The sequence below is a fragment of the Lissotriton vulgaris genome, chromosome 4_1 (assembly GCF_964263255.1).
Source record: "Lissotriton vulgaris chromosome 4_1, aLisVul1.2, whole genome shotgun sequence".
Lineage (NCBI taxonomy): Eukaryota > Metazoa > Chordata > Amphibia > Caudata > Salamandridae > Lissotriton > Lissotriton vulgaris.
Window position 1 is genome coordinate 822373788 of NC_141691.1, and position 15596 is coordinate 822389383.

At 43.6% G+C, this 15596-nt stretch overlaps 1 pseudogene; it reads left to right on the forward strand.

Annotated features, from left to right (window-relative positions):
* The first annotated feature begins 881 nt into the window (after window positions 1–881).
* Window positions 882–3293, forward strand: LOC147722637 (arf-GAP with coiled-coil, ANK repeat and PH domain-containing protein 2 pseudogene; annotated as a pseudogene).
* The last annotated feature ends 12303 nt before the right edge of the window (window positions 3294–15596 follow it).

The window sequence follows — 15596 nt, forward strand, 5'->3', positions numbered from 1 at the left end:
CAAATGCACACTTGGCCCACCCTAATAAAAATTCCTGGAGCTGGGCCTGGATACAATTAAGATGTGTGCTTATGTGTTCCTTTGAATTTAATGTGATGTTCTCTGGTGATGTATTAGTCTATACTGCTGTTCCTCATGTACAAAACGTGGCCATGGACCCATACCTGCTGACTGCAGACCTCACTCACTCTTAATGGTTTCTCTTTCCAAGGCCCCCGGATGGAGCCAGTGTGAAAGAAAAAAATAAATGTCCCTAAAGTAAAAACTGTCAATCAAGAGCTGTATTGATCTATTGATTTTCGGACATTATAAACATCTTGTTTTACAGAATCCACAGTCCTAATTAAGGCATCTGTGAGGTGCTAATAATCTGTAACACGTCAATAGTATAGTAGTTTAGCAGACAGGTATCCCTTATTGTCAAAGACTCTGGGGAGCAGGAGTGTCTGTGCTTGCAGAAACCTTCCTTTAAAATGGACCTTTGTGACCAGACAATGGAAAAAACAGGTTTGCCTATGTACAGAAAAATTATTAAAGACCACTACCTCCAATGATAAATTGCCTTGTTCCTGAAAATGCAAATACATTGGTGGAACCCTGCTGAGGACCACAATCTGATTCTATATTCTGTGTCTATGACGCTTGGACTCTTGCATTGTTGTCCATTGTCTATGTCTATGTGTGTATCTAGGAGACTGGAGTGTCTGCCAGAAGGGACCGTGTTCAGAAGTGGAGGAAGCGCCGAGGGCTGAGAGCTGCGCAGCGGTGAAGCAGGCTGAAGAGTGACAGACTTCAACTGCTGTTCTCAGACACCCTTATCCGCTGCTGCCTCCTTATTCCTGCCCTCACCTTGATCGCCCGGGAGGGGCTGAGGCGACAGCATGAAGGGGGCCGTTGATTTCGAGGATTGCTTGAAGGACTCTCCCCGATTCAGAGCCGCTTTGAAGGAGGTTGAAGGTGATGTGACGGGACTGGAAGTGAAACTTGATAAGCTTGTTAAGCTATGTAGTGGCATGATTGATGCAGGCAAGGCCTTTTGTGCTGCCAACAAGCAATTTATGAATGGCATGCGGGACCTGGCACAGTATTCGAGCAAGGATGTGGTGATTGAGTCTAGCTTGACCAAGTTTTCAGACTGCCTCCAAGAAATGATCAATTATCACACAATCCTGTTTGACGAAGCTCAGAGATCCATTCAAACACAGCTCCAGATATTTATTCAGGACGATCTTCGAAAATTCAAAGATGCAAAGAAGCAGTTTGATAAGGTCAGCAAAGAAAAAGAAAATGCTCTAGTTAAACATGCCCAAGTTCAAAGAACAAAACTGCACGAGGTGGAGGAGGCAACAAACACCTTAATCGCAAAAAGAAAGTGCTTCCAGCACATAGCTTTGGACAACGTCCTTCAAATCAATGTTCTTCAGTCAAGGCGGAGGACTGAAATTTTAAAATCGATGTTGTCCTTCATGAAGGCACATCTCGGCTTCTTCCACCAGGGCTACGATCTCTTCAGTGAACTTGAACTGCACATGGAAGAGCTTGGTTCACAGCTGGATCTGCTTGATGTGGATGCAGCAAAGCAGAAGAGGGACATGGAACAAAAACACTCCACTATTCAGCAGGAGGATTTCACCAACGATGATCTCGGACTTCAATACAATGTTGATACTGCTAATGGCATTGTAGTGGAAGGATATCTCTTTAAAAGGGCCACTAATGCCTTTAAAACGTGGAACAGGCGCTGGTTCTCAATACAAAACAACCAACTGATATATCAGAAAAAAATGAAGGAGAACCCCACAGTGGTTGTTGAAGATTTACGGCTCTGCACAGTTAAACACTTTGAAGACATAGAAAGACGTTTCTGCTTTGAAGTAGTCACACCATCAAAGAGCCGCATGCTACAGGCTGACTCAGAAAAGCTGCAACAGGCATGGATTAAAGCTGTCCAAACCGGCATTGCTGCAGCATATAGAGAAAAGAGTGATGAGACGGAGAAGCTGGATAAGAAATCTCCACCTTCCACAGGAAGTCTGGACTCTGGCAGCAAGGTGGAAGAAAAATCAGTTCAAGGTGAAAGTGCCTTACAGCGGATCCAGTGTACCGCTGGAAACTCGGTCTGCTGCGATTGTGGTCTGGCGGATCCGCAATGGGCCAGCATCAACCTTGGAATCATCCTGTGCATTGAGTGTTCTGGGATACACAGTAGCCTTGGTGTGCACATTTCAAAAGTAAGGTCATTAACGTTAGATACATGGGAGCCTGAAGTACTAAAGCTGATGTGTGAACTGGGAAATCAAGTTATTAATCGAATATATGAAGCTAAATGGAAAACCCTTGGAGTAAAGAAGCCAGACAATGAAAGTCCAAGAGTGGAAAAGGAGGCATATATCAGAGCAAAGTACATGGAAAAGAGGTTTGTGAACCAGGACTGCGTTGCTTCACACCCTCCTGATGGACAGAAAAGGCCTTATTCCCAGTGCAAGAACGAAGACCTCAGTGGTTCTGAGAAGTCCCTAGCATCACAGGATCACTTCTCAACATCTGCCAGAAGTTCAGTGAAAAGCAACGACAGTGTATTCCACTTCAGCTCAGAAGGCATTCGAGAACTTCTTGCCTCTATTGTATCCTCAAACCGTTTGCATCAACCAGTCCTAGAAGTCGAGAAGCCAGATTCTTCAGTATTTCAGGATTCGAAAAAGTTTCATCCAGGGCTGCGCCTTTATCGAGCTGCGCATGAGAAAAGCCTTCCTGATATGGCAAAAGCATTGGCACATGGAGCAGATGTTAACTGGGTGAATGCAGAGGAAAACAACGCAACACCCCTCATTCAGGCTGTGCAAGGGGGCTCTTTGGTCACTTGTGAGTTCCTGCTGCAGAATGGTGCCAATGTTAATCACATGGACCTGCATGGCAGAGGACCCCTGCATCATGCAACTGTTTTAGGGCACACCGGGCAAGTCTGCTTATTTCTGAAGCGTGAGGCAAATCAGCACACCAAAGATGAAGAAGGAAAATGCCCCTTGACTATTGCACTTGAAGCTGCAAATGCTGATATTGTAACCCTGTTGCGAGTGGCAAGAATGAATGAGGAGATGCCGGAATCTGAAGGACTATATGGACAGCCGGGTGACGAGACCTACCAGGACATAATCCGTGATTTTTCACACATGGCATCCAATAATCCTGAGAAATTAAACCGTTTCCAGCCGTCCGATACACCAAAGTTTTCAAAGATGTGGAGGAGAAAAGTGCACCCTTGTCCTCCCCCACACCTGGTGCTTCCGGAGTAAAGTGCCTGGTCCCTGGCTCATTGCCTGACTTGGGAATATTAGTTTAAGCACCGAACAGTCTGGAACCTCCAACAGCATTTGATTGACACAATGAATTTAGGGTCCTTTATATACAGAAAGACACCACAGGGCCCCAGAAATATGGATACCTCAGCAGCCAGTCTAGCAAAGTGCTCCTTGGTTCAATTGTATCAAGTTACCACATGTTCCTACTGTCCATCTATTTCACCTTGTGGTACCTCGGCGGAAGGATACACAGATTTGAAGTCTTCTCATTGTAAATCCTGAGTGAAGCAGATGCCATGCTATGTAGTGTATGTCAATTCTGGCATCTGTTTTCCATGTAAAACACACACCAGCGCATGTTCTAAAATTGTTTATACTGTTATTCACGATGGCAGCTTTTGAATATCTAATTGTAGTTTTCATGTCCTAGTCAACAATGACTAGCTTGCCATTTCAATTTCTTAGCTTCAATAATAGAGGAATCAGTTTTAAAGTATACATTTGGCACATGATTAAATGGGCACCATGTAGCATTCTCGTTTATGAATTTATTTACCCATATTTTTAATTCTTTAATATTGTGAACGGTATGCAAAGTACGAGGTTTTCAGAATCCTTGCTAGCACCTTACTTGGATATAATGAATGTAATTCTTGGAACCAAATCAAGAAATTGCTAGGTGCATGTGTATCCAAATAGTGCAAATTCAATTGAGTCACTTATGAGGTGCACATAAATTCTAGTTCGTCTGTACAGTTCTCACACAGTGGGATTATTGAAACGTACTCGATTTTTCCCAAAACATTGCACTCCATGCACCTTCTCTTGAAGCATATCCAGTAGCAACAGCCTTTCTTCGTACCAATGTCATTTTGTTCGTCCCTTAAATGCAAGTCAAGTCTTACACAAAAAAATGTAAATAAATTAGAACAGAATTTTACCATTTTTAAAAAGGTATAGCAATGTTCTTCCAACTCGAAGGGAAATATTATGCAAACAAATGTATGTAAATAGTTTACTTCTTGAAGAGACCAAAATAAATAAAAACTTTTTGTTTTGAAACAGTAATTTCCAAAAATAATATTAATTTATTAAGTTCAAACTGGTAATTATGAGCCTTTAAGTGATATACGATTTGCAAAGAGTGGCGAGTTTCTTGTTGATTTCTACACTTTTAAAGCACTTAGGCATAGTTAATTCGCTGCATGAATTTGGGGGTGGTCAATATGCCCCTCATTTACAAGAAAATGAGACAGCGTCGCACCGCAAGCTATTTTGCTACGCAGAGCTGCATAATTTTCAAAGCATATGGATGCATTGTGTTGACAACAATGCAATGCATGCATGTGCTTTACCCTACGCTAGCACACAATTGGCTGCCATGTGCCAGCGCAGGCACCCTTGTGTCATTTTTCAGGGATGCCTGCATTGTGGGGATGATTGTTTTTGTGCAGTAAGCCCAAAAACAATCAGTGATGACATGTTCTCTTTCTATGCATGCTGTAGAATACAGCATGCATAGAAAGAGAAAAGAATGAGGAGAAATAGAAGTATTTCTCCTCTTGCCCCACTCCTACCCCTTCCCTAGTGAGGCATAGGATTCTGACGCATTCCCAGCTTTTCAAAACATTGTAAATCTAGGAATGTGTCAAGTTGCATGGATGTTGCATGGGAACATCCACAACAACACCCATGGAATGCACCTTTCATCCGGAGTAATGTGTGAAAGGAACTCATATTTACAAGGTCATGAAAAAACACACTGGGTAACTTTACCTGGCTTGTATATATGGGCAGGCACACTGTGCCGCCGTTGTGTTAAAAAAAGTGACGCACCAGTGGCGCAATGTCCTTGTAAATGAGGCCCTATGTTTGCAGTGTCTTGTGTACTCTTGTGGAATCTACATTGAAATCTTAATCATGTGTCTTCCCTTTTAGGAAAGAAAGTTTTGCAAGTAAAGAATATTCGTCCCAGTTTTATAAAAAAAAAATTGTAAATGAAGAACCTATGATCAAGCCAAATGTGGTATTCAGAATGCATCCACTCACACAAAAAACCCTACTGCCACAAACACCTTTGTGCACATGTGCATGTAGGATTACGCGCCGTGTACACAGTGGCCAAGCTAAGTGGGCATCACAGGCTGAATGCAGGAAGGATACAAGGATTTTTTAGCACTCACTCCAGGAAACATAGGGACTCATTTTATAAGCCCATTGTGGTGCTGGTGCACCACTATTTTAGAAGCACGAGGGCTGCAGAGTGCCTGCCCATATTTACAAGGCTGCATAAAGTCACCCTGCATGACTTTTCATGACGTAAATATGGGACCATTTTACTCATTACTCTGAGTGAAAAGGGCGTTCCATGGGTGCTGCTGCGGGTGTTCCCAAGCAACATCATGGAACCTGACACATTCACAGATTGACAAAATGGTGTAAACCTGGGAATGCTATGACTCCCCAGGGGCGGAGCATAAGTGGCACAAAGAGGAGAAATACTTTTGTTTCTCCTCGTTTGTTGCTCTTTCTATGTGTGTTGCATTCTGCAGCAAACATAGAGGACCAACTCGCCTTTAATGATTTTTTATATGCAGGGAGGTGTCCCTTCTTGCACATAAACAATCATCCCTACAACGCAGGCACCCTTCCACCATGGTGTCAGGGTGTCTAAGTTGGTGTATGGCTGCTGTTTGTGCACCAGTGCCAGAGAGAGGGACAGGAATGTGCCGCATCTTGTAGATACAATGCATTTCTGCCCTTTTATTTTGACTCATAGCAGCACTGCAGGAATACTTGCTATGCTGCTGTGCATGAACATTTAGTAAATGAGGCCCTCAGGAAAGTTTTTGAGCTAATGCCCTCCACTTTTACCGTAAAATTGCATCCTTCCTTCTATCAGTAATTTGGCTCCGCCACCCAGAAGCTCCATTCCTATAGTGCCATTTTATGAAAGCACTGGCCCTGTCAATATAAAGAAAATGCAGGAACTGGTCAGAGGGAGAAAGTACAATCTTCCTGAGGCAGGGAACAATAAGAATGCTGAACTGTGAACATAAAAAATAATTATTCACATTACCAGTGGGTTGCTATAATACTCAGCAGTTCTTCCTAAATGTAGCAATATTAGAACTGATAAAAAGCACAAACATCATTCAGTGGTGCAAGGGGTAACCATGGCCCCTATTCTACTTCTCGCACCCTTATGGTTATCTCTTCTCTCAGAGTAGTGCCAGCCTAATAACGTAGAAAAATGCATTGGCTGACTTGATGTTTCCTTGGCACAGTGTTTGATGAATGAATGAAAGTAGTATGGACGTACGGTCTGCCACTGCTGGTAGGATTTGAACCACTTTCGAGTTCTGAGAGTTCCAACTGTCTTTCTTAGTGTGCCTGTCTCCTACAGTTTTGTCACCTCTCCTTGAATATTAGAAGGTTAAAACCCCTGCACTGCAGCCTCTGTGGTTTAAATCAAGAAAGACTACGGGGTTAAAGGGGTTAAACGGAGAAGAGAGGTATGACAAAGACTGAGGGGCATATTATCAAAGGGATTTATCCCCGCTTTTTTGGCTTTAAAAGCCAAGAAAGCGGAGATAAAATGATCTCCCTATTACCTAGCTGTCGCTAACACCAGTTAGCGACAGCTAGTAGGAGATAGCGACCATCTTGGGCCCCACTTTGCATGTCAGTGATATTTATCACTAATGACATGCAAAGTGGGCGTGCCAAGATGTTAGCGACTGGAAACAGTCGCTAACATCGTAATCTCCTATTACCAACTTTTGGAGATATTCGCGCTAAGCGCGAATATCTCCAAAAGCTAACGCCTGCCCCGAGCAGTTCTTAGCCATGTTATCCAATGGGAGGCGGATAACATGGCTAAGAGCATTAGCTCGGTAATGCATGAATATCGCTGACTTTTCAGCGATATTCATGCATTGCGGCGATTTTTATCGCATTTGCGATAAACCTTGGTAATACCAAGGTTTATTTGCGGTAAAAATCGCTGCAGCTCTGCGGTAAATTTTTGTCTCTAACCAAGCAATAGCGATAATTATCGCTATTGCTTGGTAATATGCCCCCTGAGTGCCCTTGAAAGTGTGAATTGATGCACCAATGAGGGGGAGAAGGTATGTATGTCTTGTGATATTGGCGGGAATGCATGCATATGTGATAGTGAGGGGTATTTGTGTGTAAGGCACATATATTTGTGTGAGTGGCAGTGCTTGAAATAGGCTGAGCGTGTGTCACTGATTGGAGAGGAGTGTGAATGCACCTTTATGGAGGGGGTGTGTGCATATGTCAGTATTTATTTGTTCGCGTTTGTGTGTTGAGAACACACGATAGAGAGGGGTGTGCTCATTTGGCAGTACCCATGGAATTATCATGTGTTGAAAAGCAAGGGGACATTGAGAAGCTGAAGAACATGCACTTGACTCAAGAGTAGTTTTTGAAGCAGTGTCTGTGAAAGAGTATATAAGGTGTGAGTGTATGTGTCAATGAGGGTGAGATGTATGCATGTGACAGGGTGGAGTCAGATATGTGTGTCGGACATTAAGGTGCACGTGTGTAGTAACAAGCAGGGTGGTGGTGTGTTCACAGAGCAATGAGGGAAAGAGGGGTGTGTGGTTTGAGGGAGAGCTGTGTGACTAAGGACCAAGAGAACACAAAGGTGAATGAACTGGGAAGTTGAAATACAAAGGTACAGGGATGTAGGCCATGAGAGCACAATGATGGAAGGGCCCAACCCGCTGTTGATTTGACCATGCTGCACAGTATTTCCTATACAATATCCCCAAGGTACCTCCTCAGTGCACATAACGAGAAATAATGCACAAAAACATTTTTTGCAAAAGATCTTTTACGTTGTAATACCACTTATAAACAGTTTCACATGTACAATATTTACAAGGTACCATAAAGTAATGGGCCCACAGCGCAAAACTTGGATGAAAAAACCATTTGCACTATTTTTATACATTTTTGGCATTAACTTTAGAATGAGATTGAATGTGTCTAGTCAAAGCCCAAATCATTTTAGCAGTTCCTGATTTTAAAGCTGTTCCTTTTTCTTAAGCCAAAACAGATTATTTCTCAATTATAACCTATTGTCACTGAAGGGAGCTTAAATTGACTATCAGCGATTAAAATGTCAACTCAACAAAATGCTACTGGTACCTCTGGGATGCCAATCGAACAGATTTGTCTGTTTATCTGCTAGTTAAATTGGGCACCTTGTACCAGGCCGCACGACCCTTGTGATGTATAAGTCCAAAGATAACCTTTAGAAAGTTAACCTAGTTGTAGCTGTGGAGAGCAGCCTTCAGGCTTAATTTTGAAGGGATATGAAGCAGCTTGTTTTATCAGAATATCACCTCCTGAATGACTAAATGAAAGGAGAACCACACAGTAGTTATATAAAACTATGTATTTATTAATATAACTATCTCTATTAATTTCTACACAAGATTAGAACATAAAGCACACAATACTGTATCGGTGGAGTGGGTAGACCTTGAGGGGTGAGGAAAAACATGGCGGCAGCTAGCTAGCTGGCTGCGGTGCTCTGGACTGAGCTCCCGGTAGGATTGTTCCCCGCCTTACAAATGAGCAAGTAGATAAAGAACCGACCCTCTAAATATAGCGGCCTTCTGGGGGCACTTGTTTTGTGTAGAACTTTCCCGAGATTTTCAATTTCTTCCAGTAGCAATTGGATTATCGGCAGGGAGATGAGGTATTCTACCCTCAGCTATGTACATTCTCGCGAAGTCCTCTTTCTCCTTCCATGCATTTCGAACGAGGTCGGAGGACGCCGACTGGAGCTTGAAGGTATCGGGGGATCCCAAACGGGGCTCTGCGGTCTCTGTGGGCTGTTTCCTGATGACTGTGTAGTCCAGAGCTCTTTGATCAGCTGTGAGAGTTTCTGCACTGTTGCAAAGTTTCCGAACCCGCGCTGGGAGCTGCTGCCCGCCCCCCTGCCCCAGGAGTGTGGGGTCTATTCTGAGCCTGGATTTAGGGGTTGCTCAGCCGCGTTGGAGCTGAGGAGAGGCAGAAAGCTGAGAATCTTGGTCCCCCCTTTTCAGGGCTCAGTAAATGCGGAGAACTTTCAGTGCACAAAAAAAGTCCTCTGCTGTAAGGAAGAAGTACAAGGTCAGTTACAGCGTTCTGGGTTGACTGCTACAGTGCAGTGGAAATTGGTAAGGGGGACTTAGCATGCCTTACGTTTGTGAGGGGTGTGATTCAAACGGAAATTAATCATATTCCTTCTGATTGCACTCCTTCTACTGAGGTTATCTCACAGAGCTCCCTTACTATAAATACTCCCAATACCGTTAATTCCCCTAATACGTCCAGAGGGGGTGCCAAACGTGGCCAAGGGCGAAAAAAGTAAGCAGGATTTAACAAAGCGGGTGTCTCTGGGGGGGCCAGGGGTCAGAGAAGGTGTCAAGCCTGTTCCTAATACACCAGTTAAGACAAAATCTTCATCTTACTTAAGCACAGAAGTCAAGTCTAAACATACTAGCTCGAGGGGCAAATCTAAGGCTAAAGATCCCAAAACTGTGCTCTCCATAGGGTCAAGAATTACCCCCTCACTTCGCTCCTACTTCAAGGTCGTACCCAGATACTGCATCTTTCAGACGAAACTGATATGGCGTCCGTTTCAGATGCTCATTCCTCCCTTCTTAGTCAACCTTTGGAGCCAGTAGCTACACCATCGCTGGAGGAGAGTGATGCAGCTGAGAAGAGGTCCCTTCTTTATCAAAGTCCTGAACACTTAGTACCTTACGGGCCCCCTGGAGACTCTCATGGCTTCCAGGGTATTGGGAGAGAACCACAGCCCTCGCAACCTTCATCTCAATCTTCATCCATGACAACGCAGAGCTTACCCCTGACCCTAACTACAGAGTTGGCTGTAGAGGCCGATGAGATAAAATTTCTTGAATCAGGAGGGGCATCTGGAGGGGCAGACATAGAAATCGTTTTTGCTCCTGCTTTAGTCAATTCAGAATCACTACTGACTTCTCCTGCTTCCCCGATGACGGCCGCATCTTTTTTGGGAATGTTCACTGCCCTTACCTTGGAGATAAGGAAATGTTTCGCTGAATCTTCTGCTAATCAAGTAGAGTTTAGAAACTACTGTGAAACATTGGATAATAAAATTGATGGGCTCACTATAGGAACTGGTGTGCTTGAAGAGACAGTAGGATCACATTCAATCTATTTGGATCAAGCAAAAGTTGACATACAGAAACTCACAAAAGAAGACTTGGCTCTTAGCGAGAGGGTGGAAACTCTTGAAAATAATGCAAGACGGGGGTACATCCGTATCCTTAATGTACCTGAAGGATCGGAGGAGACAGATATCAAGCAGTACATCGTTGCTCTACTTAAAGAATCCCTATGTTTAGAACATTCTTTTGAGGAACAGTCGGCTGACATTGAAAGAATTCATAGGGATCCCTTTAGACAAAACCCCCAGAGATCCAAACCTCGCAAAATTTTAGTCAATTTTCATACTTATGTTTTGAAAGAGATGATTCTTAATATGGCTTTGAAACAGAAGACTTTGGCTGGGAAGGGGTTCACTTTTCTTATAAGATCAGACCTTTCTAGAGTTACACTCGAAAAACAATGGGAATTTGGGAGGCGCCTTGATGCCTTTAGGAGGTTAGGTGCAACCGCTCAGCTCATGTTCCCGGCAGCTCTTGTTATTATGCATAATAACAAGATATTTAACATCAGGTCTGTACAAGCAGCCGATGAACTATTAATGGAGTTGGGCAAGGGGGTACTTAAGGTATAAATTTATGTTTCTACAATCTACCTTACTTCCTTAAGGATACCTTCCCCCTATCATTCATCTTCTAAATTTTGATGCAGGTTCCTCACTTGCCTATTTGGCAAATATGCGGTGTTAGATATGCTCACAGCTTCATTTGTTCTCTTTTCTTTGCCCTTCTTGCTCTTTATATCTTCTTTTGAATATATAGCGGGAGATTGTTCTTGCCAGGAGTTCATGGAGGGGCACTATCTACTGGACACTGTTCCGGTTAGATATTGTAAGGGTTTTTCACGGGGGTGGGGTAGATACTCTGGGGGGTAGGTGGAGGGAGGTGGCAAAAATATAAAAAAGTTCTCAATAACCTAAATAGTCATATAAGGAATGGTAACAGTCATATTTTGAGTAAAGAAGTTATGGACGATAATGTACAACTGCAGCTTTTGTTGCAGTATTTTAGGTCTTCTTGGATGAGGGATGAGTAGCGTGAGGTTTATCTCCGGGAATGTCAACGGCCTCCGCACCAAGCCCCAAGCTAATAGAATCTTGCAATATCTGAGGGACTTGGATGTGCAGGTCGTGGTGTTGCAGGAGACCCATTTGATTCACAGTGAAATGCTCGCCCTCATCAAGAAGAATCGGTGGATTGACTTTGCGGTTTCTACCACTCAAACATCGCATACTAGGGGTGTATCGATTATCTTTAAAAAAGGTGCTAAAGCTAGGTTGGTCTCACAAGCTGTGGATCCTTCTGGTAGATGGGCCAGTGCGTCAATCATTATAGCAGGGTTTCAAGTTACAGTTGTGGGCTATTACGGCCCGAACCAGGATGACCCTTCCTGTCTGGAATCCGTTTTCTCGCAGCTACTTTCCTTCTCAGGCCCCACAATACTGGCCGGCGATTTTAACATTGTGCGGGACCCTATCTTGGACAAATCTCCTAATAGTCGTTCCCTTGTTTTGTCTAAAACTAGATCCTTCCTACTGAATGCCATGAGGCAATATGGGTACGTGGATGTGTGGCGACAGCGGTCGGGGCAGCAACAAGGGCTCTCTTTTTGTAATTTCAAATACCATCATAAGTCAAGGATTGACTTTATTTTAATCTGTCAAAGACTGGTAGATTCCGTTAAATCCATAGACTACCTCCCGTCTCACCTTTCAGACCACTCTGCGGTTGAGATGGAACTGGGCCTCCGTATTAAGAAACCCCCTACTACGTGGTCCTTTGATCGCTCTCTCCTTTCCAATGTTGAGGATATCCTATATTTAAAGTCGGAGACCCATAATTTTTTTATATCTAACAACGGCACTGATACAAATAGAACTATTTGGGACTCATTTAAATCTACCTTGAGGGGGCTCATTACAGGTAAAATTGCATATCGTAGGAAGCAATACAAGGAGAGGATATCTTCTATTGAAGCAGAAATGGCTCGTATTCAACAGGACATTGACACTAATTGTACAGCTTCAGGGTCCACCTTAGATCCTCTTCAGGATCAATTGTTGATCTTAAAAGGTAGCCTGGCTTCGGTTCTAAATCTGAGAGTCCAACAAAGATGGGAGGCCAGCAAGTTAGCGCACTTCGAATATAGCGAGGGTGCTGGGAAATTACTAGCATGGAAGTCCAAAATAGATCAGGTCTGTAACATTATAGCCGCTATAAAAGTAGGAAATAACAACTTTACATCGGATGAGGAAATCAGGAGGGCTTTTAGGGAATTCTTCCAAAATATATATCAAGAAGATAAGGTTATTACACCCGAGTCTATTGCAGGCTGGCTGAGTAATATTGCTCTACCCTCTTTTTCCTTTGAGCAGTCTCAATATCTGGACAGCACTATTACAGAGGAAGAGGTGAGATCAGCCATCAGGAAGGGTAAGAGGGGAAGGCGTCCGGACCGGATGGGCTGCCAGCTGAGTTATATAAAGTCTTGGAGTTAGAAATTGTTCCCTTCCTCACTATCCTTACCAATCAAATCCTTCTTGAAGGACTGCCACCTCCGGTATCGTGGGATAATGCCTCTATTACCCTCATTTTAAAACCTGGTAAACCTAAGGAGGCCTGTGGATCGTATAGGCCGGTCTCAATACTAAATGTGGATTACAAAATCTTCACCACAGTTCTATCAACTAGACTGGCCTCAATTGCCCCCTTGGTCCTTCATTCTGATCAGAAGGGTTTCCTGAAAGGGAGACAACTTTATTAACTCACTTATGACTTGATTGGCGCAATGGATATGGCAATAACCAACAATCTCCCGTTGGCCGCCCTTACGCTGGATGCAACCAAGGCCTTCGACAGAGTCAACTGGGTGTACCTGTCGGAGGCCTTGGCCAAATTCGGCGTGGGCGAGGGGTTCCGTAGGGCGATAAGCCTGCTGTATAATAATCCATCTGTGTGCCTCCTTGTTAATGGAGACCTGTCAAACCCCTTTTCCCCTTTTCCATGCCCGCTTTCCCCCCTGCTTTTTGATTTTTACATTGAGCCCTTTGCGCAACATCAAAGGGAGGAGGCGACCATCAAGCCTTTTTCGTATCAAGGTTGGATGAGAAAGGTATCATTATATGCCAATGGAGTGCTTAATTTGACATCAGAGGTTACCACTGCACTCCCGGCTATCTTGAGATTGGCTCATACATTCGGACAAGTGTCAGGATATGAGATCAATGCAGCCAAGACTGAAATGCTGATATGGAATGATGAGGATTCTGTAACAGAATTTCAAGCAGGCACGTCAATGCGATATTTAGGATTGACGATTGTGAAGGACATTAATAAACCTGTCCAAGTCAACTTATCAGCAGTCGTCAAAGAATGCCGTAAACTTCTCCAATGATGGTCGCACCTGCCCCTCTCATTATTAGGTAGTGCTAACCTCATTAAAATGTCAATCCTCCCCAAAATTTCTTTTTTATTTAATACCATTCCTTTATATTTTGATCAAACTATATTAGCCAAGTTTCAGTCCAATATATCCTCTTTTATCTGGAATAACCATCTTCCACGAACTGCATGGAAAAAACTAAGACGGCGAAGGGACAAAGGTGGCCTGGCGGCTCCAGACCTAAAGATCTATGCATGGGCCTTCCAATTATCCCATTCCCGAATGTTGCTGAAAGTGCCAACTGGGGTAGGCTTAATGTTTGCAGCTATGTTGGATGGGGAAAGAGTTAATCGTTCGGGCTTTCTTTTTAAATCTGGCAATCCTAAGTTTAAAAAAAAAATCAAACTGAAGACTCTACAAGGTCTTGCAAGAACATGGTCCGAAGTCAAGAAATCAATAAAACAAAATTATCTCTGTGAATAAACACCGCTGTGGGAGTTGCCTGAAAATCCCACTTGGCTTGAAGACAGTCTAGCTATTCCTTTGAGAGAGGCTGGCCTGGAAGTTGGGGGAGACCTCTTTTATGAGGGAGATCTACTTTCCTGGGAGCATCTGCAGGTTAAGGTTAGCCCCAATCTCTCACTATTTAAATATTTACTGATTGTTAGCTGGACTCAAGCTTATAAAACCTCTTCCGCCAACAGGAGTAAGTCCAGACTTGGAGGACACAGTCCATTGGCATCTAATTTAGGAAACCTTGGCCCAGTTAAAAAAGAAGTATCCAAGTGGTATAATTTCATACTGGATGAGTCGGATGGTGATTTCGTTTTGCCGGAGTCGCTATGGGGCTCTGTACTGATGGACCACAATCTACAAGATCTTTGGTTGGCTTCTTTTGAACTCCTTTGGAACATCGTCAAGCCATCCTGGTTACGCAGGAATCACATCTTTACCCTGCATAGGGCATACTATTCCCCTCTTAGGCTGTCTAAATTTTCAGGAGGAGAATCAGTGTCTTGTGCTAAATGTGGGCTGGTTGCTGCATCAGATGCACATATGTTTTTTGAATGCCCTCATCTAGTCACATTCTGAGAGGAGGTTAGCAACTCCCTCAATGCGTTATTGGGAAGACCAGTCACTATAGATTTGTCCATTGTGAAATTTGGTGTCTTAGAGGGTGTACAGTGTCCAGCCAAAAGCCTAGTATTTTATGCAATGCTGCTTGCAAGAAGGGAGATCTGCAGGAAATGGAAGGACTCTTCACCTCCTACTTTCAGAGAATGGCAAACTTCAGTCCTGCAGACCTCACGTACCGATCTGGCCAGATCTGGTAATCAGAGCAAAAGGGCTTTTTGGCGTTTATTATCATGGCTTCACTGATTTAACCGAAGTTTTTTTTTGGTTTTTTTTTTCCCCGGGTCCAATGATTGATCTCCTATGGTGCCTCTAAAGTTTGCACCAGTAGAACAGCTGCTTCGCAGTCCAAGCCCAGCCCCAATTGGCTGTCACTTACCCCAAGGTTTGCCGTAGATGGGTAAATCGTGGATTTTGTGCTTCTTTGGAACGCAGTTGATAGCTAGGGATGGATGGCCCCCATTATACTTGTCTCTCTTCCAGTTTTTCAGATAAACTGAGACAGCTAATCTCTGTTACTTCCTTTTGGCACTTTGTTTACATGGTGGTTAT